Genomic DNA, 23215 nt, shown 5'->3' on the forward strand with positions numbered 1-23215 from the left:
GTGCGACCCCATAAACGGCAGCCCACCGGGCTCCCCTGTCCCTGGGATTCTCCAGGCAAGAACACTGGAGTGGGTTGCCATTTCCTTCTCCAGTGAATGAAAGTGAAAAGTGAAAGTGAAGTTGCTCAGTCGTGTCTGACTCCTCGCGACCCCATGGACTGTAGCCTACCAGGCTCCTCCGTCCATGGGATTTCCCAGGCGAGAGTACTGGAGTGGGTTGCCATTGCCTTCTCCGAGTATATTTAGTATAGTATACTATATAAATCAGTTTAGGCTAGGTTAGGTTGTGGCAACAAATAATTCCCCACTCAGTGGCTTATAATAGCAAGAGATTATTATTTGCTCACATTGCATATCTGTCATGTGGCTCTGTTCCAGAACCAAGGCTAGAGATACAGCTCTTATCTGAGATGTTGCCCTTGTGGTGGAGGAAAATGAGACTTGATAGAACCATGCATTTCTCTGAAAGCTTCTGTTCAGAAGTAGAATGTATCATTTACTCAGTGATAATGAGTGATATATCTAGATAGAGTTACCCTAATAAAAAATATGTCCATTATGTTATCTGGGTGGCTTCACAGGTGTCTCAGTGGGTAAAGAATCCACCCACTATTCAGGAGACGCAGGAAACACCAGTTCAATTCCTGGGTCAGGCAGATCCCTTGGAGAAGGGCATGACAACCCACTCCAGTATTCTTGCCTGGAGAATCCCATGGACAGAGGAGCCTGGTGGTCCATGGGTTGCATAGAGTTGGACATGACTGAAGTGACTGAGCATGCAAACATGCACAGCATGAATATATTATTTATGTTGTGAAGATATGGTAAAATATGGTATGTGCTTAGTTGCTCAGTCATGTCTTGCTCTTTGAGACCCCATGGAATGTAGCCTGCTACACTCCTCTGTCCATGGGGTTCTCCAGACAAGAATACTGGAGTGGGTAGCCATTCCCTTTTCCAGAGGATCTTCCCAACCCAGGTATCGAACCCAAGTTTCCTGCATTGGAGGCGAATTCTTTACTATCTGAGCCTGTGTAATAATATTCAGCCAACAGAAACTGTGAACAAGCTTACTTAATAAGAAAGGGAAATGATCATTAAGTTTTAAGTGGAAAAAAAAATGGGTTATATAGTAACATGAACAGAAAATATCAATTTAATTTAAAATATCAATTTAGTTTAGAGGGAAGGAAGGAGGGATGGAGAGAGAGAGTGTGTGTGTATGTGTGTGCGCCCTCCAGTTTGGTTCACTTTAGCCTTATTAGATTTGAATGGTAGTAGATAATACATTGGAGAAGGCAATGGCACCCCACTCCAGTACTCTTGCCTGGAAAATCCCATGGACGGAGGAGCCTGGTGGGCTGCAGTTCATGGGGTTGCTGAGGGTCGGACACAACTGAGCGACTTCCCTTTCACTTTTCCCTTTCATGCATTGGAGAAGGAAATGGCAACCCACTCCAGTGTTCTTGCCTTGAGAATCCCAGGGACGGGGGAGCCTGGTGGGATGCTGTCTATGGGGTCGCACAGTCGGACATGACTGAAGCAACTTAGCAGCAGCAGCAGCATGCTGTCTTGAGGATCTTGTTTTACATCAGCTTGACCCTAAAGAAATTCAGCTTGACCAGAGTATTTATGATATAACCACGTAGAAAGATCTATATATTAAAAAACTGTAACTTTAGGGACTTCCCAGGCAGTCCAGTGGGTAAGATTCTGTGCTTACACTGCATGGGGTTCAGGTTGGGAAGTTCTTCATGCTAAAGGAGGGAAAATGGTATAATTTTGAAGGAGGCATTAGGGAGTTTTTGTAGAATTTATGCTTCTTTAGAGACAACGTTAATGCTGGGCTTCAGTCTTTCATTTGTTTAAATAGAACAAACATAAAAAAGAGCTTGAATATTGCTTCATGTTCTGAGTTTCTCTTTTAGTAGGATGTTCTAGCTTTTGGAATATAAATAGACCCCTCCTTTTTAATAACTTTATTGAAGTAAAATTTTATACTATGAAGTTCATTCACTTAAAGTATACAGTTGAGTGGTTTTGTATATTTACAGAGTTGTGTGACCAATCACCATAGTCTACTTTTAGAACATTTTCTGTATCCCCAAAAGAAACCTCATAGTAGTTATTCCCTACTCCTCCCAGTACACCACCATGCCATCTCCAGGCAACCATTAATCTATTTTCTACGTCTATAGATTTTTCAGTTCTGGACATTTCATATAAGTGAAATACTTACAATGTGTAGTATACTTACAGTATTTGTGTCCCATATTCAGTTCAGTTCAGTCGCTCAGTCGTGTCCGACTCTTTGCGACCCCATGAATCACAGCACACCAGGCCTACCTGTCCATCACCAACTCCCAGAGTTCACTTAAACTCACGTCCATCGAGTCAGTGATGCCATCCAGCCATCTCATCCTCTGTCGTCCCCTCCTCCTGCCCCCAATCCCTCCCAGCATCAGAGTCTTTTCCAATGAGTCAACTCTTCGCATGAGGTGGCCAAAGTACTGGAGTTTCAGCTTTAGCATCATTCCTTCCAAAGAACACCCAGGGCTGATCTCCGTTAGAATGGACTGGTTGGATCTCCTTGCAGTCCAAGGGACTCTCAAGAATCTTCTCCAACACCACAGTTCAAAAGCATCAGTTCTTCAGTGCTCAGCTTTCTTCACAATCCAACTCTCACATCCATACATGACCACTGGAAAAACCATAGCCTTGACTAGACAGACCTTTGTTGGCAAAGTAATGTCTCTGCTTTTTAATATGCTATCTAGGTTGGTCATTAGAGGTCACTTTAAAGTTTATGATATTTATAGCTCTATCTTGTGTGATAAATTGACTTGATTCTTAATTTATATTTGTATTCTGTCATTTAATACAATGCTTTGTACATTGTATATAGCAAATAAATAATTTGTAGATTACATGGATTTTTTAATGGATATTAAAAGATATATTTTGTGGATAATTGTCCTGGTGTCTGAATTTCATTTACTGTTGCTTACTTCCATTTTCTCCCCTGACTACTCACTTTCTAGCTGAATAGTGTTTTTACTCATACTACTGATGAAAAGTGTTTTACTCAGGTCCTCTTTATTCCTGCAGAATAAATTATACAGTACTTGGTAGAAGTCAGTAGTTTACTGAAAAAAGATGAAGCTCATTAGGAGACTGCTAGGTATATCTTAACAGTTCATTTTTCATTTCCCTTAGACCTTTCCTCAGTGTATAATCTGGATTACCCTGATTAAAGGATTTTGCCTTCCAAATGTAATGTCAGTTGTGTCTAGAACTGCCTTGGTATGCCTGCTTGAATGGTATCCTCTTGCATTAACCACTAGAGCACAAAGAGATTCGGATAGGGTAGTATGTACATACATTCCTTTATTTTTTTATATATTCCTTTAGTTAGAATCTTCTTAGTGCAAATAATCTTGGATCTGTGAATGCTCTGTCCTGTTTGTGATAAAAGGCAGATTTTTTTTTCTTTTTTATCTTTTTGAATTTTGCTTCCTGTTGCCTTTGTTTTTGTTTTCCCTGTCATATGTTTTACATTTGACAGAAGACAAAAAGAATAGTAAAGATTCCTAGTCAAGTGTCAGATTGAATTTAATAAATGTTATTTTAAATCCAGTAGCTGAGCTTGTAAAAAAAAAGAAAGAAAGAAAGAAAATCCTCAGTGGGAAAAGTGAAGAGGGCATTTAAAACCAAAGTTGTAGGTACATATGCTAAAGTTATGGCTGCCGTAGGTAAATAAAAGGTTTCAGTTTTAACGGCCATACAGGAAAAAGGGACTTTGCTACTTCCCTCCGTAAAGCTAGTTCCTCAAAAGTTTGCTATATTGTTGAAAAGTTGATATAGAAAAAAAACATCTTCTCCAGTGATATAGATGTCAAGGAAGTTCATCCACACTGTGTGAGCTCTGAGAATTAGTTACCATGAACTTCTGTTGTAACCTTGGTTTAGAGTGTCCCTTTTTTTCTACAGTTTGGGGAACCCAAAGCTGAGAAATTAATGTATAAAGTAGTCCTAAATTAGTGATGGTCCCATATATCAGGATGAAGCAAATATAAAACTTCTCTATAGGAATATCTTCAGTGTAGGCCACACAGGATTCCCACAGCTAAAGGTGTCCTACAGATTTTTTTTTTTTTGAAAAGTGGAACTTTAAAAAATGCAGTTGTTGAAATTTAAAACTCAATGGACAATGTCAGTGGTAGAATGGATAGATTGTATATTCATGCAATGGAATACTGTAAAGCAATGGAAATGAATAAATTGCTGGCATGTATAAGATCATGTTTGAATAATGATAATGCTGAATGAGGGAAGGCAGACAAAGAGTACATACTGTATGATTTTAATCATATACAGCTAAAAACCCTAACGTATATTAGAAGTCATGAATCAGTCTTTGAGGAAGAGGGAGGGGTTAGTGACTAGGGAGGGGGCAAGAGGGAGGTTTCTGGAGTGCCAATAACATTACATTTCTTGACCTTGTGGTTACGTGATTGTCTCACTTGTGATAATTTATTGAGCTATGATTTATTTATACACTTGTTCAATCTAAAAGAAAGCAGGAATCAAAAATGTAATAAATATCATAGAAAAGATAGGATAAATTAAAAGCACAGTAAAAGGTGGTAGAAATAAGTTCAAATGCATCAGTAATCATACTAAAGTATATGAATTACACTTACCCGTTAAAAGACAGATTGTCTGTTCTATCATGTTTCCAAGATGGTTGACATGTGTCCCATCCTCCCACCTACAGGTCGAGTTTTTTCCTCCATTCATCTTGAATCTGGGCTGGCTTTTGTAATTTGCTTAAGCAATAGAATATGCCAGAAGTGACATCCTGGGACTTTCAGGGCTAGGGCCTGAGAAATTTTGCTGCTTCTATCTAGCCTTTTTGGACATTCTTTTTTTGAGTGTTCTCCCATGGAATATTCATTCTGGGGACCTAGCTGTCGTGCTGTGAGAAGCCCAAGCCAGATGGAGAGGCCCAACTGAGTTCCCAGCCAACTGCCAGCATCAACTACTAGCCATGTGAGTGAGTTAAGGAATCATCTTGGATATTCTAGACCCAGCAGACATCCTATGGAGAAAAACCCGGATGCCAGGCATATGGACCTAGTCTATTCATCATCGTCAGCCATTAGAGTCACCGTACCTGAGGTCCCAGAGGTCACAGAGCAGACATAAGCCCTTCCTACTGTACCTTGTCTGAATTCCTGACCCTCAGAATTATGAACATAATAAAATGGTTGTAGTTCTATGCCAGTAGACTTTGGGGTAGTTTGTTTATAACAATAGATAATTGAAATAGAATTCAGTACCTAGAAGTGCTGTTATAATCTAAAATATGGATTGGCTTTGGGACTTGGCAGTGGGCAGAGGCTGGAGGGACCTTGAGGAGACTATTGGTGAAGTTTTGAAAAACAAAAAAGTATTACTAGAGGCTGGATAAAAAGGAAACTTTGTTATGTGGTGATGGTGGTACAAGGTTTATTAACACTGACACGTGTGGGCACATGAAAGATAGAAAATGTATTTAATATATTCATTTTATCTAAGAAGTTTTCTAGACAGAAGGTTGAAAAGTGTTACCTAACTTCTCATGATAAGGTGAAAATACAGAGATGAATGAGCTAAAAAATGAACTATTCAGTTTTCAAGCAGAATTTAGAGGGAAAATATTTCTAACCCAAGCTCTGTTATATTAGGAAATAAAACTTTTTCTTATCCCTAGTTGCTCCAGATAGCCAATGATTTCTAAGGAAATGGCTTCAGAGCAAAGATTAAATTAAACAATGTGCCAATAAAACATCACCTCAAAGTAAAGATCTCAAGGATGCAACTGTAAATCCCTTTGTTAATAAGACTTCTGAAAGATTTAAAGCAGTGCCTCATAGAACTTTTCAGTTACCAAAAAAAAAAAAAAGTCTAAAGATCTAAAGGGAATACATCCTAGATTCTCTTTATTAAACAATAGGGCTTCTAAGAATTTTAAGGGTATTTTCTTACAGTAGTCTCACATAAAAATTAAAATAGAGAAAATGAGTATAGCTCTGTCTGTTGAAGTGAAATCCCTATAAGAGTCATAGGAAATCTGCAAGGGTTTTTAATAGACTGTGTGTACTGATTATAGCAACTTCAGCATGAAGTAAAAGGAGCAGAGACAATAAAAAATGAAAATAGGTCTTTGAACTTCCCAGCCATCTGCAGGCAGGAAGCAGGCTAAGAAGGCTACTCCACTGCAGATATTAACCATCTCTTATGTAAAAGGAAGGATGACTCAGGGTGGAGCCAAATTTTGAAGAATCGCTCTCAGGGAATAAGACTGGGCTGTAACCAAGAAACTGGTGATATTTGATTAAATTTCACAATTGCTGTGGGAAAAAAATAACTGCTATATATCTCCTGTTCCTTCTTCATATTTTGAATGAGAGTGTCTGTTGTGGTTTTCCTAAGTCAGTCTCACTATTGTGCGATTATATGTTGGGTGTGTGGGAGCAGATAATTTGTCTCTTTATTCAGATCAAGAGGAATAATACTCCAGTAGCTGTACCTGAGGAACTGCATCTGAGGAACCTCAATCACACCTGGACCTGAATTAGATATCAAGATTCTGGACATCAAGCTGATGCCATAATCAGATGAGACTTTTGGAGGTCTTAGGAGAGGGTGAGTGTATTTTGCATGTGGGAGGGATTTGTTGGGGCCAGAGGGTGGTTTGTGGTAACTTTGTCTCCAAAGTGGCTGTCATCAATCTCTTCCCTTCTTGCCATTCAGAGGTGAAGTCTATTTCTCTCCTCCTCTTGAATCTGGGATGGCCTTAGTGGTTTGTGTGACCAATTGAATGGGACTTCCAAGACTAGGTCATAAGAAGGTGAGCAGCTTCTGCCTTTGTATGCCTCTTGGAATACTTGCTCTCAGAACCAGCCACCATGCTATGAGAAGCCCAGGTCATGTGGAGAGGACATGTGTAGGCACTGGTTCATAGCCCCAATGAGCTACCAGCAAACAACCAGCATCAACTAACTGTCAGTCGTGGGAGTGTGTGAAGGAATCATATTGGACAGTCCAGTCCTAGCAAACATCACCTGGAGAGAAGAACTGAGGTCCCAGTCAAATAGCTCCTCTTGAGATATCCCAGCCATCTTCATCCATTCAAATCATCCATCCCATCTGAGGTTCCAGGCATTGTGGATCAGAGACACTTTGTCTCTGCTGTGCCCTACTAGAATTTCTGGTCTACAGAATCATAATAAATAATCATCATTTACCATTGTTTGGGAGAAGTTTTCTTTTTCTTTTTTTAATGCAGTAATAGCTGATTTAAACATTGTCAGATTAAATAGAAAATAATCCATCTCTATGCAGTTTATAGGAGGCATGCTTAATAAAATATAAGGAATCAGAAAGATTGGAAGTAAAGGTATAGAAAAACATTTTCTAAAAGAAAGCTAATACAGCAGGGTAATAGTAGGCAAAATTAACTTGAAGGTAAAAATTATTATTATAGTTAAAAATCATCATAAAATATTACAAGGAGGCTATTCTAACTCCAAATTAGTATGCATTCAATAGTATGGCCTCAAAATTTATATAGGTAGAATAGAGATAGAATATTAAATATATAGAAAGAATGAATATAGGAAGAAAATTACAGAAATTATAAGAAAAATATGGATCTATAAAGAACATCTTTTTCAATAATTGGTCAAACTGACAAATTTGAGAAGAGTTGAAAAACAATAAGTTAGATTTGGTGGGCCTCTACAGAGCCCTGCATCTAATACATGAAAATATACTTTCTTTTTAAGTAACTTTAAAAAAAACTGAACACATACTGAATTTGTAAAGTAAGTCTCAACAAAACCAGTGAATGATATTATGCAGACTATGGTCTCTTACTCCAGTTGCTATTGAAATTAAACCAAAAGATAATCAAAGTAATTTTATTTGGAAATTTAAATGCATGCCTTGAATAACTCATATCAAAGAAGAAATAATAATAGAAATTAGAAATAAAACTAACTTACCAAAACTGACTCTGGAAGAAATAAAAACCTGAATAAATCTATATTCATTAGACATATTGAATTATAAATAAATATCTACCTACTAGAAAAGAGACACATATGAAATTTTTTTATAGTTTTATAGAAGTATAATTGACAAACAATACTGAACATACTTAAAAAGTATACAGCTTGGAAAGTTTTGACATTGGTATTCAACCATGAAACTGTTATCACAATTAAGTTAAAGAATATATTAAGTTAAAGAATATATCACTTCTTAAGTCACTCCTTCCTACTACCTCACCTCATCTCTAGGCAATCAGTGATCTGCTTTATGTTATAATAGATAAGTTTGCATTTTCTAGAATTTTATTAAATGTAACCATACAATCTTTTGTGAGGGTGGGGGATATTATACTTCATTCTCTTAGCATTATTGTTTTGGAATTTATTCATACTGTTAGTGGTCAGAAGCTCGTTCCTTTTTATTGCTTAGTAGTATTCCATTGTATCGCTAGAAAAGCTTTAGCTTTGTTTTTCATTTGTTGACAGACACTTGGGATAGTTCCAGCTTGGGGTGATTATAAATATGCTTCTGTGAACATCTGTGTAGAAGTATTTGTAGACATATGCTTTCATTCCTCTTTGTTAAATATCTAGGAGTGTAATAGTTGGATCATATTAATGTATGATTAAGAAACTGCGAAGTGGCTTTGCCATTTTATAGTTTCACTGGCAGTGTTTTGAGTTCCTCCACATTCTTGTCAACATTTGGTATCAGAAGTCTTTATTTTTAGCCATTCTAAGTGTATGTGGGGCTTCCCTGGTAGCTCAGCTGGTAAAGAATACACCTGCAATGCAGGAGACCCCAGCTCGATTCCTGGGTCAGAAAATCCCCTGGAGAAGGGATAGGCTTTCCACTCCAGTATTCTTGCCTGGAGAATCCCCGTGGACAAAGTAGCCTGGCAGACTACAGTCTATGGGGTCGCAAAGAGTCGGACACATCTAAGTGACTAAGCACAGTAAGTGTATATAGCATACAGTTGGATTTGCTTTAATTAATTTGACAGTCTGTTTTTTTGGCTTTTTTTTTAAGCTTTTTATTTTGTACTGGGGTACAGCTGATTAACAATGCTGTGATAGTTTCAGATGAACAACAAAGGGGCTCAGCCGTCCATATACATTTATCCAGGCAGTCTGTTTTTCAGTTGACTGTTTTGAACCACTTATGTTTAAACTCATTTTTGATATGGTTAGATTTAAATCTACTATCTTGCTGTTTGTTTTCTATATGTCTCATCTGTTCTAGTTCCATTTTTTTCTTTCTGTCATATTTTGCATTAATTAATTATTTTCAGGAAGCAACAGTTAGAACTGGACATGGAACAACAGACTGGTTCCAAATAGGAAAAGGCTGTATACTGTCACCCTGCTTATTTAACTTATATGCAGAGTACATCATGAGAAATGTTGAACTGGAAGAAACACAAGCTGGAATCAAGATTGCTGGGAGAAATATCAATAACCTCAGATATGCAGATGACACCACCCTTATGGCAGAAAGTGAAGAGGAACTAAAAAGCCTCTTAATGAAGGTGAAAGAGGAGAGTGAAAAAGTTGGCTTAAAGCTCAACATTCAGAAAACGAAGATCATGGCATCCAGTTCCATCACTTCATGGGAAATAGATGGGGAAACAGTGGAAACAGTGTCAGACTTTATTTTGGGGGGCTCCAAAATCACTGCAGATGGTGACTGCAGCCATGAAATTAAAAGATGCTTACTCCTTGGAAGGAAAGTTATGACCAACCTAGATAGCATATTCAAAAGCAGAGACATTACTTTGCCAACAAAGGTCCGTCTAGTCAAGGCTATGGTTTTTCCTGTGGTCATGTATGGATGTGAGAGTTGGACTGTGAAGAAGGCTGAGCGCCGAAGAATTGATGCTTTTGAACTGTGGTGTTGGAGAAGACTCTTGAGAGTCCCTTGGACTGCAAGGAGATCCAACCAGTCCATTCTGAAGGAGATCAGCCCTGGGATTTCTTTGGAAGGAATGATGCTAAAGCTGGAGTTTCTGGAGTTTCTCCAGTACTTTGGCCACCTCATGCGAAGAGTTGACTCATTGGAAAAGACTCTGATGCTGGGAGGGATTGGGGCAGGAGGAGAAGGGGATGACAGAGGATGAGATGGCTGGATGGCATCACTGACTCGATGGACGTGAGTTTGAGTGAACTCCAGGAGTTGGAGTTGGAGTTGGGAGATGGACAGGGAGGCCTGGCGTGCTGCGATTCATGGGGTCGCAAAGAGTCGGACACAACTGAGTAACTGAACTGAACTGAATTATTTTTTATCATTCTTTTTTTGTTCTAATAGTTGTTTAAAATTTGACTTACGGTATACGTCTTCATCTTATCACAGTTTGCCTTTAAATGATGTTTTCCTTGTGTTCTCCCCTACAGTATAAAAAGTTTACAACAAACTAAAAAAGTTAAAGTTTACAATGGTTCTTATACAATAGAAGATAAACTCCCTTTCTTCCCTCTCAGCCTTTATGCAATTTTGTCATAGATTTTCTCCTTATGAACTCCATGCCGTCTTAAGATTATTTTTCTATCAATAACAAACTATCTTAGAAAGAGATCTAAATAATAATAAAAAAATTTCATAAAATATCCATGTGTTATTCTTTCTGATACCCTTCATTTCTTTGTGCAGATTGAAATTTTCACCTGGTATAGTCTTTCTACTTAAAGGGTATGTTTTACCATTTCTTCTAGTGTGCCCTACTGTTAAGTAATTCTTTTGTGTATCAGAAAATGTTTTTATTTCACCATTTTTGAAAGATATTTTTTGCTGACTGTGGAATTGAAGGTTGACAGTTTTCTTTTTTTCTTTAAAGCTGTTTCTTCACTATTGACTTGCACTGTTTCTGATGAGAAATCTTTTGCCATCCTTGTCTTTGTTTCTCTTTTTTTCTGACTGCTTTTTAAGATTGGTTTTTTACCAGTGGTTTGGACAATTTGATTAATATGTTACTGATTTAGTTGTCCTTGTGTTCTCATTCTTGGGGTCCATTGAGCATCTTGGACCTATAGATATATTGTTTTTATCAAATTTGAAAACTTTGGGCATTATTATTTTAAAAAGATTTTTCTGTCCTTTTTCCATCTCCTTCAGGGAATTCAAATTACATGTATAGTAAGCTGCTTAAAGGGTTATACTCACTGATGGTCTTTTTCACCCTTTTTTCCTCTCCGGTTCATTTGGATAGTTTCTTTTGTTGTGCCTTCAAGTTCACACATCTCTTAATTTGGTTTTGTCACATCTTTGGTTAATTCTATCCTGTGAGTTTTTCATCGCATAGTTTCTATCACTGGAAGTTTGATGTAGACCTTTAAAAAATCTCTCTCATATTTCTACATAGTTTTTTTGAGTATAGAATACAGGTATAATAACTGTTTTAATCCCCTTGTCTGCTATTAATAATTCTAACATTTGTGTCACTTCTGTGCTGGTTTCAGCTGATTGATTTTTCTCCTTTTTTTTTTTTTTTTTTTGCATTCAGGGATCTTAGTTCCTAGACCAGGGATTGAACTCACACCCCCTTCAGTGGAAATGCAGAGTCTTAACCATTGAACTGCCAAGGAAATTCCAATTTTTCTCATTTTATAGGGCATATCTTCCTGATTCTTTACATGTCTGGTAAGCTTCCTTAGCCCTGGAGAAGGAAATGGCAACCTACTCCAGTATTGCCTGGAAATCCCATAGACAGAGGAGTCTGGCGGGTTATAGCATGGGGTCGCAAGAGTTGGATATGACTTAGCAACTAAACCACCACCACCAAACTTGCTCAGGTTCTACTATGCTGTGCTCAGTTGTGTCTGACTTTTTGTGACCCCATGGACTGTAGCCCATCAAGGTCCTCTGCCCATGGGATTTTCCCAGCAAGAATATTGGAGTGGGTTGCCATTTTCTCTTCCAGGGATCTTCCCAGCAAGAATATTGAGTGGGTTGCCATTTTCTCTTCCAGGGATCTTCCCAGCCCAGGTTTCAAACCCTAGTCTCTTGTGTCTCTTCCATTGGCAACCAGATTCTTTTCTTTACCACTAGCGCCACCTGGGAAGCCCCCTCTTATGTTTCAAACATGTGAATTTTACCTTGTTGAGTACTGAGTCTTTATCTTTGTTTTGTATCACAGTCATTGATAGTTTGATCCTTTCTGGTCTTGCTTTTAAGATTTGTTAGGTAGAGCCAGAGCAGTTTTCCCTCTAGGGTAATTATTCTCTACCCAGTACTCTATAAATTATGGGGTTTTCCACTCATCTGAATACGTAAGGAGATTCTGAACACTTGTCTCCAGAGTATTCTCTGTCTACAGCCCTCTCTTTTCCAGCACTCTGTCCTGCTAAGTCTCAACTTCATCTCCTCAACTAAGTTATTCTGCTGGGCTCCCTGACTAGGACCTGAAAATAGTCTCAAGGAAGTAAGTTGAGGCATTCCTAGAACTCACCTTGCTTGTCTCTCAGGCATCACTGTCCTTTGTTCATTGTGTGATGAGCAGTGTCTTTAAAACATTTCATGGTATATTTTTGTTCTTTTGTTTGTTCTTTGAGGCAGATAGGTCAGTCCTTTACATGTTACCCCATATTGGCAGGAAACAGAAGTCCCCTATTTTTTATAGCTCAATATACTTAAAATGTATTGTGATAAATATATAAGCCAAACAAGTATATTTGTCAGAGGTAAGGTAGTGATTAGAGACTGCCAGACTTGGGTTAAACTTTAATTTATCAAACATTTCGGGAGACTAAAGCTTTATATTTTGGGTGTTCTTCAGGTAATTCCTTTTGCTTTGATTCTACTAGCATTCACTGGTTATTTTTATTTTTTATTTTTTTTAAATATAAATTTATTTATTTTAATTGGAGGCTAATTACTTTACAATACTGTATTGGTTTTGCCATACATCAACATGAATCTGCCACGGGTGTGCACGTGTTCCCTATCCTGAACCCCCCTCCCACCTCCCTCCCTGTACTATCCCTCTGGGTTATCCCAGTGCACCAGCCCCGAGCATCCTGTATCATGCATTGAACGTGGACTGGCGATTCGTCATTTATTTCTATGGTTTTATGAATAGAGCAGTACTTGCGTACTACAGGCCCTGAGGCCTGAACTCATATCACTATCTTGTTTCATATTAGCTTCCAAATAGCACCAGGTGGTCATTTTTTACTTTGAAACCAGTTTACTAATCTGGTCTGATTTGATCTTGTGACCTTAGAAAAGAAACCTCCCAGGAAAAGAATAAAAAGACATCCTGAGGCTTTAAAAAACAAAATGGAGATCCAAATATTAAAGCTGTTTAAATATGTTTAAACTTTTCTACAATGGAGTAATTCAGCCTGGTTAATGAATTATTTAATTTGGATTATTGTTTTACTGTGAATAATTTATTTTCAAGATTTCCTGTTTTCTAGTGGACCTAATAAAAGAAAGAAAAACAAGGGCTGGAGTTGATTTTGAGTAGAGAGTGATTCTGAAGTTGAGATGAGAGAGCTGGCCAGTCTTCTCAGAGAGGAAGTAGGGTCATCTGACAAAAGTGAGGAATAGGAAAATTCAGCTTCTAGTTGGGATAGAAAAAGCTTAGAATGTCTCTTTGGGTGGTTGTTGTGGAGCAGCGTGAGTCTCACCTTTCTAGGGGTGAGGAATTCTCTTCTAGGTTACCACTTTAACTCTTGCTTCCCCCCACACCCCATATTGAATATGCAACTGTTGATTAATTGACAAGGAGTAGGAATGGAAATTTTTTTTTTAAATAAATTTTTGCCATAGCAGTAAAGTATATCAAGAAATAGACATTTCGGGGAATTGCCTAGCAGTCCAGTGTTTAGGACTCAGCACTTTTACTGCTGAGGGCTTGGGTTCAGTCCTTTGTCGGGGGACTGAGATCCCACAAGAAGCTGCGTGGCATGGACAAAAAAAAAAAAAAAGAAAATTCACATCGTTAATTTCTGAAGGTTTGTTTTTTTTTTTTTTTTTTTGCAAACAGGAGTAGTGCAGTTTTTATTGTATCAATTTATATAATTATAGCTCTAGGAAGGTGGACAAATTTCTTTTTCTTTCACAATTTTCTTTTTTTTTAGCTGTGCTGGGTCTTTGCTGCTTCACAGGCTTTTCTCTAGTTGTGGCAAGTGGGGGCTGCTCTCTAGTTGTGGTGTGTGGGCTTCTCATTGTGGGGCACGGGCTCTAGGGTGCACAGGCTTCCATTGCTGTGGCACACGGCCTCAGTAGTGTGGCTCCTGGGCTCTAGTGCACACGCTCAGTAGTTGTGCTGCAGGAGCTTAGTTGCTCCATGGCATGTGGGATCTTCCCAGATCAGGGATCGAAACCATGTCTCCTGCTTTGACAGGCATACTCTTTACCACTAAGGATACCAGGGAAGCCCTGCAATATTTTTATAAAGAATGCCTAGGAGTATCAAAGATTAGAAGACATGTTATCGAGGAGTCCAGTGCTGCTTAAGGGTGAATGAGAGGGTGGGACAGCCAGCTCTAGGTGTTTGCATTTATATGTATTTATAGCCAGCATTAGCTGTTTCTGGCTATAGTCTTCCCTTTCTTTCCTGTCTGTGTCCTCCTTGATACATTTATGTACACAGCCTTTCTTATGATGTATTATAAGTATATATGTATGTATTATACAGCTACCATCAGCTGTGTTTAAGGTTGCGTTCTTTTCTTTCTCTCCCATCTGCGGTTTCTTTGAGTCATTCCTTCAGGAGCTCACCCAGGTTTGTTTAACTGAATTAAATTTTGTTAGGATTAGGCAGAGTTCACTGCTTAGAGATGCCTAATGGAGAATTCATTGGGTAAAGAAATGAACAGTTCTCTGTGTCCTGAGATGACCAGCTTTCCTATCCTGACCAGGAAGGATTATTTTGCCAAAGTCTTCCCATGGTGTCAGGGAACTGGGATTGAGGACTCTAACTTTGGCAAGTCTTAATGGAAAGGAAAAAAAATTACAAAGGAAAGAATTTAGATCCTTGGACTAAGTGCTAATCTCCCTCCAAAGGGAAATGTTCTTCTTGACCTTGTAGAGTCCATGTGATTAAAATTCTTCATTTCTTTTTATAATTGTGAGCAGTAATCCTCTCTCTTTAAACTAGGGTACCCTCTCCCATGAATTTTAAATTTTAGGTATATTAAACGAACTAATTTTAGAGCAGTGTTCTTTTAGGATACAAATGAAAGAATTGAGGTTATGCAACATAAAATGTTGAACTGTGAACTTCCAGATGTTCTAGCTGGATTTAGAAAAGGCAGAGGGACCAGAGATCAAATTGCCAACATCCGCTGGATCATAGAAAAAGCAAGAGAATTCCAGAAAAACATCTACTTCTGCTTTATTGATTACACCAAAGCCTTTGACTGTGTAGATCACAACAAACTGGAAAATACTTAAAGAGATGGGAATACCAGACCATCTTACCTGCCTCCTGAGAAAGCTGTATGCAGGTCAAGAAGCAACATTTAGAACTGCACATGAAACAACAGACTGGTTCCAAATTGGAAAAGGAGTATGTCAAGGCTGTATATTGTCACCCTGCTTATTTAATTTATATGCAGAGTACATCATGAGAAATGCCGGGCTGGATGAAGCACAAGCTGGAATCAAGATTGCCAGGAGAAATATCAGTAACCTCAGATACACGGATGATACCACCCTTATGGCAGAAAGTGAAGAGGAACTACAGAACCTCTTGATGTTGGTGAAAGAGGAGAGTGAAAAAGTCAGCTTAAAACTCAACATTCAGAAAACTAAGATCATTGCATTTGGTCCCATCACTTCATGGCAAATACAAGGGGAAACAGTGGAAGCAGTGACAGACTTAATTTTCATGGGCTCCAAAGTCACTGCAGATGGTGACTGTAGCCATGAAATTAAAAGGCACTTGCTCCTTGGAAGGAAAGTTATGACCAACCTAGACAGCATATTAAAAAGCAGAGACATTACTTTGCCTACAAAGGTCCATCTAATCAAAGCTATGGTTTTTCCAGTAGTCACGTATGGATGTGAGAGAGTTGGACTATAAAAAAAGCTGAGTGGTGAAGAATTGATGCTTTTGAACTGTGGTGTTGGAGAAGACTCTTGAGAGTCCCTTGGACTGCAAGGAGATCCAGCCAGTCCATCCTAAAGAAAATCAGTCCTGAATATTCATTGGAAGGACTGATGCTGAAGCTGAAACTCCAGTCCTTTGGCCACCTGATGTGAAGAGCTGACTCATTTGAAAAGACCCTGATGCTGGGAAAGATTGAAGGTGGGAGGAGAAGGGGACGACAGAGGATGAGGTGATTGGATGGCATCACCAACTCGATGGACATGAGTTTGAGCAAGCTCTGGGAGTTGGTGAAAGACAGGGAAGCCTGGTGTGCTGCAGTCCATGGGGTTGCAAAGAGTCAGACATGACTGAGTGACTGAACTGAACTGAACATAAAATGTAATGTAAGATGGCATAGTTATAGTCATGATCAGAGTTCTGTGTGTTCTAGTTCAGTAGTTCTCAAACTTCTTGGTCTCAGGACCCCTGTATGCTCTTAAAACATGGGGTTCCCAAAGAGATTTTATGTAACTTTTTATATCTATCAGTATGTACTGTGTTAGGAATTAAAACTGAGAATTTAAATTTGTTTTATTTATTTAATATAGTAATAATAAATATATCATGTTACTATGTATTTAAAACTGAGAAATTTAAACACTTTTACATATTTTATTTTAGAAATAATCAGTCCATTACATGTTAGCATAATTAACATTTTCATGCAAAATGATTATATTTTCCAAAACAGGCAAACGTTTAGTGGGAAGAAAGGCACTGTTTAATATTTTTGCAAATCTCTTTGATATCTGACTTCATTAAAAATAACTTGAATTTTATATCTGCTTTTGCATTTGATCTGGTATGTTTCCACATGTTGTGTATCATCTGGAAAATTCCACTAAAAAAGGGAAATATCATCTTAGTATTATCACCACAATACTTTTGATCTCAGGCACCTCCTGAAAGTGCCTTGCTATCTCCAGCAGGTTCCAAACCACTCTTACCAGACTGTTTGTAGGAAAATAGAAGCACAGAAGTTATCACCATTGGATAAAGCAAAATTTCCATGTTTTTAGTCAGAACTGGCTGTTTAACCTACTAATTAAGCAGTATAACATCCAGACTCTAGAACTTAAGTGGGTGGTATAGCCAAAACCCCCAAGCACTGAACTGGGAATCAGTCCCAGTTCATGTGCTTTTTAAAAGTTGTTATTGTTCAGTGTTTTTGTGTGCTCTTGTTAACCAATGGGAGAAGAAAATTGAGCCATATCCCTGGGGATGCACCGAAGAATTTGAGAGATAAGAATGAGCTTTGAAAATAATCTAGTCATAGAGTTTTAAACTTTCAGAATTGAAAAGTACCCAAGAGGTCATCTTATCCAATCCTTGAGCATTGTAATAATTACAAGTAGTACTTGTGATGTACAGACCAAGTGCTTTACATACAGTTTCTCTCTCTCGTTATTTTGATCTTTACTGTTTCTTTAAAAAATTTTTTTATAGTGGACAATGTCAACTATGTACCGTATCACTCACTTAGTACTATCTCTATCCACTCTACTCTCCTACCTAGGTTATTGGACGCAATTCTAGACATTTTATAATATCATCTCTAAACATTTCCACATACATATACTTCTAAAAGATAAAGGCTTTGAATAAATAACCATAATTCCATTATCACACTTAAACATTTAACAATATTTCTTTAATAGCATCAGAACCCAGTGAGTGTTTTGCATTTCCATGATTGTATCATATATACATACTCTTTCCCTGGTGTGTTTGAATTGAGATGCAAATAAATTTGTACAGTACAGTAGTTGATTCATCTTTTTAAGACTGTCTGTTTCTTTCTCTTTTCTTTCATAATTTTTACTCTTTTCTTTCATAATTTTTACTTGTTGAAAAACAAGAGTTTTCTGAGTCATATGTCTTGTAGAGTTTCCTTGAGTCTGAATTTTGCTGATTGTATCTCTGTGGTACTTTTAGCATGTTCCTTTCCCCTCTGCATTTCCTGTAAATTGGTACTTAAATTTAGAACTTTGCTCAGACTTGTTCATGAGTGGTTAAGAACTTCCATCGGAGGTACTATCTCTCTTTTTGTGATGTCAGTAGCTATTAATGATCTTTGCTTAGATCCATTAAATCGTTAATAGCTTCAAAATGGTGATATTCTAATCTGTTATTCTGTATTTATTGGATGGAATACTTCTAGAACAAGAAACTTTCCCTTATCTACTATTTGATTACCCAGGGGTCTATATAGTTCATGTAAGAAAGTCAGGATGAATGCTTGATTCTTTCTTTTATTCATCTATTTTCAGAATAAGAAATTGGTTCACTAGCATATGCCAGATGTGACCAGTTAGTTTTGGTTTGGTTTGGTTTGGTTTTGGTATCATTATGAATGCCTGGATTTAAAGTTTTTAAAAATATATTTCAATCCATTGCTGTCATAATTACACATTATTCCTTTTCTAGTAATTTTACATATTTGCTCTAATAGACTAAACTTGAAGATGAGGACATTTCTTAGTTATCCTTGTGACCCTGGTACCTAGCACATGGCTTTCAATAAATGTTTAAATGAATGAATGAATGTTCTGAGCAGCATTTTAAAATAGGAGTTCATTTTAGAGACATGACTGAGGACAGTGTCAAATATGGTTTCTCTGCTTGATCTGAGAAAAGCTAATATAACAGTGAAAAATATTCTGGGTGAATGTAAAAGAAAAAGGCATTTTTTAAAAAGTAAATGCTATTTAATTGCTGATTGTTAGAAGACATTGAATTGTTTACTCCATTATTTCCATTGAGTCTTTTCATTGAGTTTTTGTCCAAAGGAATAAATCATAATTTTTCACTGCTCTTGCTATAAGATAAATAACATTTAAAAAGCACCCTCCCCACCCCTGCCCCATCCATTCTTTCTTCCCTTAATATAAATGGCAAAGATATACATCCTCATCAAGCACACGTTCCCCATGGGTTTATCCTTTTATTTTACAAAATCTATAAAAAAATATTTCTGGACAGTAATGCAAAACTAAGTACCGACCATTTGCTAGGCACTTGTTTGAGCGTTTTTGCGTAGAATATGTATAATTTATTCTTGTTGTTGTACAGTCGCTAAGTTGTGTCCAACTCTGCGACTCCAAGGACTGCAGCACACCAGGCTTCTCTGGCCTTTACTGTTCTTACCAAAACCATATTAAGTAGATAGGATTATTATCATCCTCTCCATTTTTAGATGAAGTAATAGAAGAATAGAAATTAAGTAACTTGCCCAGGGTTATACAACTAGTGAATATTAGAGCCAGGATTCAAATTGTGTATTCTTTCTCCAGAGCTTGGGCTGTTCAATTCCCTTTAGTGACTTAACTGCAGACTATTGCAGAATGGGAGGATGTTCATAAAAGAATTTTATGGTCATAAGGTAAAATTATTTAGTGTAACAAATCTCTCATTTTATAATGATAAGTAATTATGGCTAAACCAGTTTTTTTTTTTTTTTAAACATAACTTTATTCTTAGAAAGTGAAAGTGAAAGTCATTCAGTCGTGGCCTACTCTTTGTGACCCCATGGACTTTATATTCCATGGAATTCTTCAGGCCAGAATTGTGGAATGGGTAGTCTTTCCCTTCTCCAGAGGACCTTCCCAACCCAGGGATCGAACCCATGTCTCCTGCATTGCAGGTGGATTCTTTACCAGCTGAGCCACAAGGGAAGCCCAGGAATACTGAAGTGGGTAGCCTATCCCTTCTCCAACAGATGTTCCTGATCTAGGAATCAAACCGGAGTCTTGTGCATTGCAGGCAGATTCTTTACCAACTGAGCAAAGTCAGTCTTAATTTTTTCCGCAAGTCGTCGTTTCATTTACTTTATATTAAAGCAAATAAGCATGAACAAGTTCTTATTATTCTCTATTTATAAGAAGTTAGATTTATGGAATTTGGAAATCTCAAACATTTTTAGGGATAACAGTACTTATAACATTTGTTTGCCCTCACTTTCCATTTGCTCAGATAATTATAACTTGTTTTATTACTTACAAGTTCATAGCATTCAACCTATGGCACCCCACTCCAGTACTCTTGTCTGGAAAATCCCATGGATAGAGGAGCCTGGTAGGCTGTAGTCCATGGGGTTGCTAAGAGTTGGACACGACTGAGCGACTTCCCTTTCACTTTTCACGTTCTTGCATTGGAGAAGGAAATGGCAACCCACTCCAGTGTTCTTGCCTGGAGAATCCCAGGGACAGGGGAGCCTGGTGGGCTGCTGTCTATGGGGTCGCACAGAGTCGGACACAATGAAGTGACTTAGCAGCAGCAGCAGCATTCTACCTGAGCCCTGAAGAGGCAGTTGTCTTAGTTCCTTCATCTCTCTTTGCTTCTATCATACTATTAATATGAATTTATACATGAGAAAAAGAAGATAACTCAAAGGGACTGTAATAATCAGCAGTTTTATAGCTAAGGCTATAATATATATAATAGAGTCTGTTGGTTGTGCAAAATTCCTTACTGACTGGTGATATGTTACTCCTTTCTCTCCCTCTCAGTAAAATTGAATGTGGTATGAGAATGAAAGTGCCATTAATAGAGAAAACTTTGAATATAATTTATTTATAAAAAGATGTTAAGTATTATTAAGAATAGGTTGTCTGGGACACAGCTTTACAACTTGACTTCTAGTTTGAGAAACATTACCTTGTTTTTTCATTGTGTATGACCTTTTTAATGTGTTGTTGAATTTGGTTTGCTAATATTTTGTTGAGGATTTTTATATCTATGCTCATCAATGATATTGGCCTGAGATTTTATTTTTTGTGTGTGGTATCTTTGGTTTTGGTATCAAGGTATGCTGATCTTGTAGAAAGAGTTCAGAAGCATTCTTTGCTCTACAATTATTGGGAATAGTTTGAGAAGGACAGTGTTAACTATTTCTAAATGTTTAGTAGAATTTACCTATGAAGTTGTTTGGTCCTGGATTTTTGTTAGTTGTGAATTTGTTTTCTTTTTAATTACCAATTTAGTATCATTACTGGTAATTAGTTTGTTCATATTTTCTGTTTCTTCCTTGATTCAGTTTTGAGAGATTGTATATTTCTAGAAATTTGTCTATTTCTTCTAGGTTGTCCATTTTGTTGGTGTATAATTATTCATAGTAATCCCTCATGGTCTTTTGTATTTCTGTGTGTTGGTTGTAACTTCTTTTTCACTTCAGGCTTTATTTGGACTTTCTATTTTTCTTGATCAGTCTCACTAAAGGTTTATCAGTTTGTTTATCTTTTCAAGAACCAACTCTTAGTTTCACTGATCTTTTCTATTGGTTTTCTTAGTCTCATTTCATTTATTTCAGCTCTGACTTTTGTACTTCTTTCCTTCTACTAACTTTGGGTTTTGTTTCTTTTTCTCTTTTTCTATATGGCTTATAGGATCTGTTTCCCCAATTAGGGATTGAACCTAGCGCCATATCACCGAAAGTCTGGAATCCTAACCGCTAGACCACCACTGTTTTTCTTTCTCTAGTTCTTTTAGGTGGAAAGTTAAGGTTGTTTATTTGAGATTTTTCTTATTTCCTGAGTTAGGTTTTTATTGCTATAAACTTCCCTCTTAGAACTTATTTTTCTGAGACTTATAGATTTTGAATTTTTTTCATTTGCCTCATTTGTGTTTGTTTTTTAATTTTTCCTTTGATTTCTCCAATGACCAACTGGTTTGTTTAGAAGCATATTGTTTAGTCTCCACATTATCTGTGTTTTCTGAAGCTTTTTTTTTTTTTTTGTATTTGATTTGTAGTCTCAGAGCATCAGAAGGATGCTTGACATTTCAGTCCTTTTAGATTTTCTGAGACTTGCTTTGGGGCTTAGCATGTGATCTGTCCCGGTGAGTGTTCCATGTGTACTTGAAAAGATTGTGTATTCTGCTGTTTTTGGATGGAATGTTCTATGTATATCTGTTAAGTCCATCTGATCTAATGTGTTGGAGAAACATTACCCATGAAGCATATTGCTTAACCACTTTTCTTCAAACTGATATAGCAGAGACCTCTAGTAGCATTCTTTTCTTTCTGTTTTTGAAACTTTTGTTTTGGGGAAGCTCAGTTTTAATGGTTGAAGAAAAGGAAGTTTTAGAAAAGGAAACCAAGAAGTAAAATGCTAAATTTATTTTAATAAGTAATATGTTACTTATTTCCAATGTCTGAGAGATGAAAAATATTCTGCAGCATATAAAAGTTATTTACAAATATATGTATGCCCTTCAACTAATATCAGTGTCTGAAAATAGCCTTGAAAATGTTCTAGTTGAAATCATGAATTGATTATGACCACAGAATAAAATTCATCTGAGGGAACCCAACACATATCCAACTTTCTTCAAACAAAAATAATGAAGATAGTAACAACAAATATTAGCTTTTATGTGTGAGGGACTTAACATGTTGAAGTCACTGAAATATTTACTGGAGTTTTTTTTTTAACCTTTATTTTTATTTTTCTTATTTTTATTGTTTTTAACTTTTTATTTTATTATTAGAATATAGCTGATTAACAATGTTGTGATAGTTTAACTGTTTTTCCAAATATAGTAATCCAGGGAGAGAAATGGCTTACTATGAAGTTATATATGTTATTGAGAATAAGACTCAGATGTGATTTATCCTAAACTAAGAAATTCATTTGAGAGACTGTTAATTCACTTTTAGGAACTTATTACATAGTCAATTCAATTATTGGTTGTGAAAAGTGCTTCATCCTCTTTGGCTTATTTGGTCATAGCGGAGAAGGAGTATTTAGATTAATGTTCATATTATATCTTTTTGTATGGATCTAACCAGTTAGTTGTAGTTGAAGTAACATTAATTTAGCTCTTCTGTATTGGATGGCTGAATGATGTATTCTAGCTGCCATTCAAGTATATTTTTAGTTGGTAGAACAATTACTTTGTGTACCCATGATAAATGTTATTTATTTGACACATTTGCCTTTTCCTATTATTTTCTTAATTGGTTTGACTACATCTCTAAAAGCTGTTCATTAGATTGACAGCCAAAAAACCCCACATGTCTGAGGG

General features: G+C 37.0%; 1 protein-coding gene across 3 annotated transcripts in view; it reads left to right on the plus strand.

The window, feature by feature from the left end:
- Window positions 1-23215, plus strand: part of AHCYL2 (adenosylhomocysteinase like 2) — a 191169-nt gene that overhangs the window by 48336 nt on the left and 119618 nt on the right. Inside the window, exon 2 of one of the 3 annotated variants that reach the window (XM_059885633.1) lies at window positions 6544-6690. The gene's annotated coding sequence lies outside the window, so the exon portion shown is untranslated. 3 annotated transcript variants of the gene reach the window in all.

This window comes from Bos taurus, chromosome 4 (genome assembly GCF_002263795.3).
Source record: "Bos taurus isolate L1 Dominette 01449 registration number 42190680 breed Hereford chromosome 4, ARS-UCD2.0, whole genome shotgun sequence".
In the NCBI taxonomy this organism is placed as follows: domain Eukaryota; kingdom Metazoa; phylum Chordata; class Mammalia; order Artiodactyla; family Bovidae; genus Bos; species Bos taurus.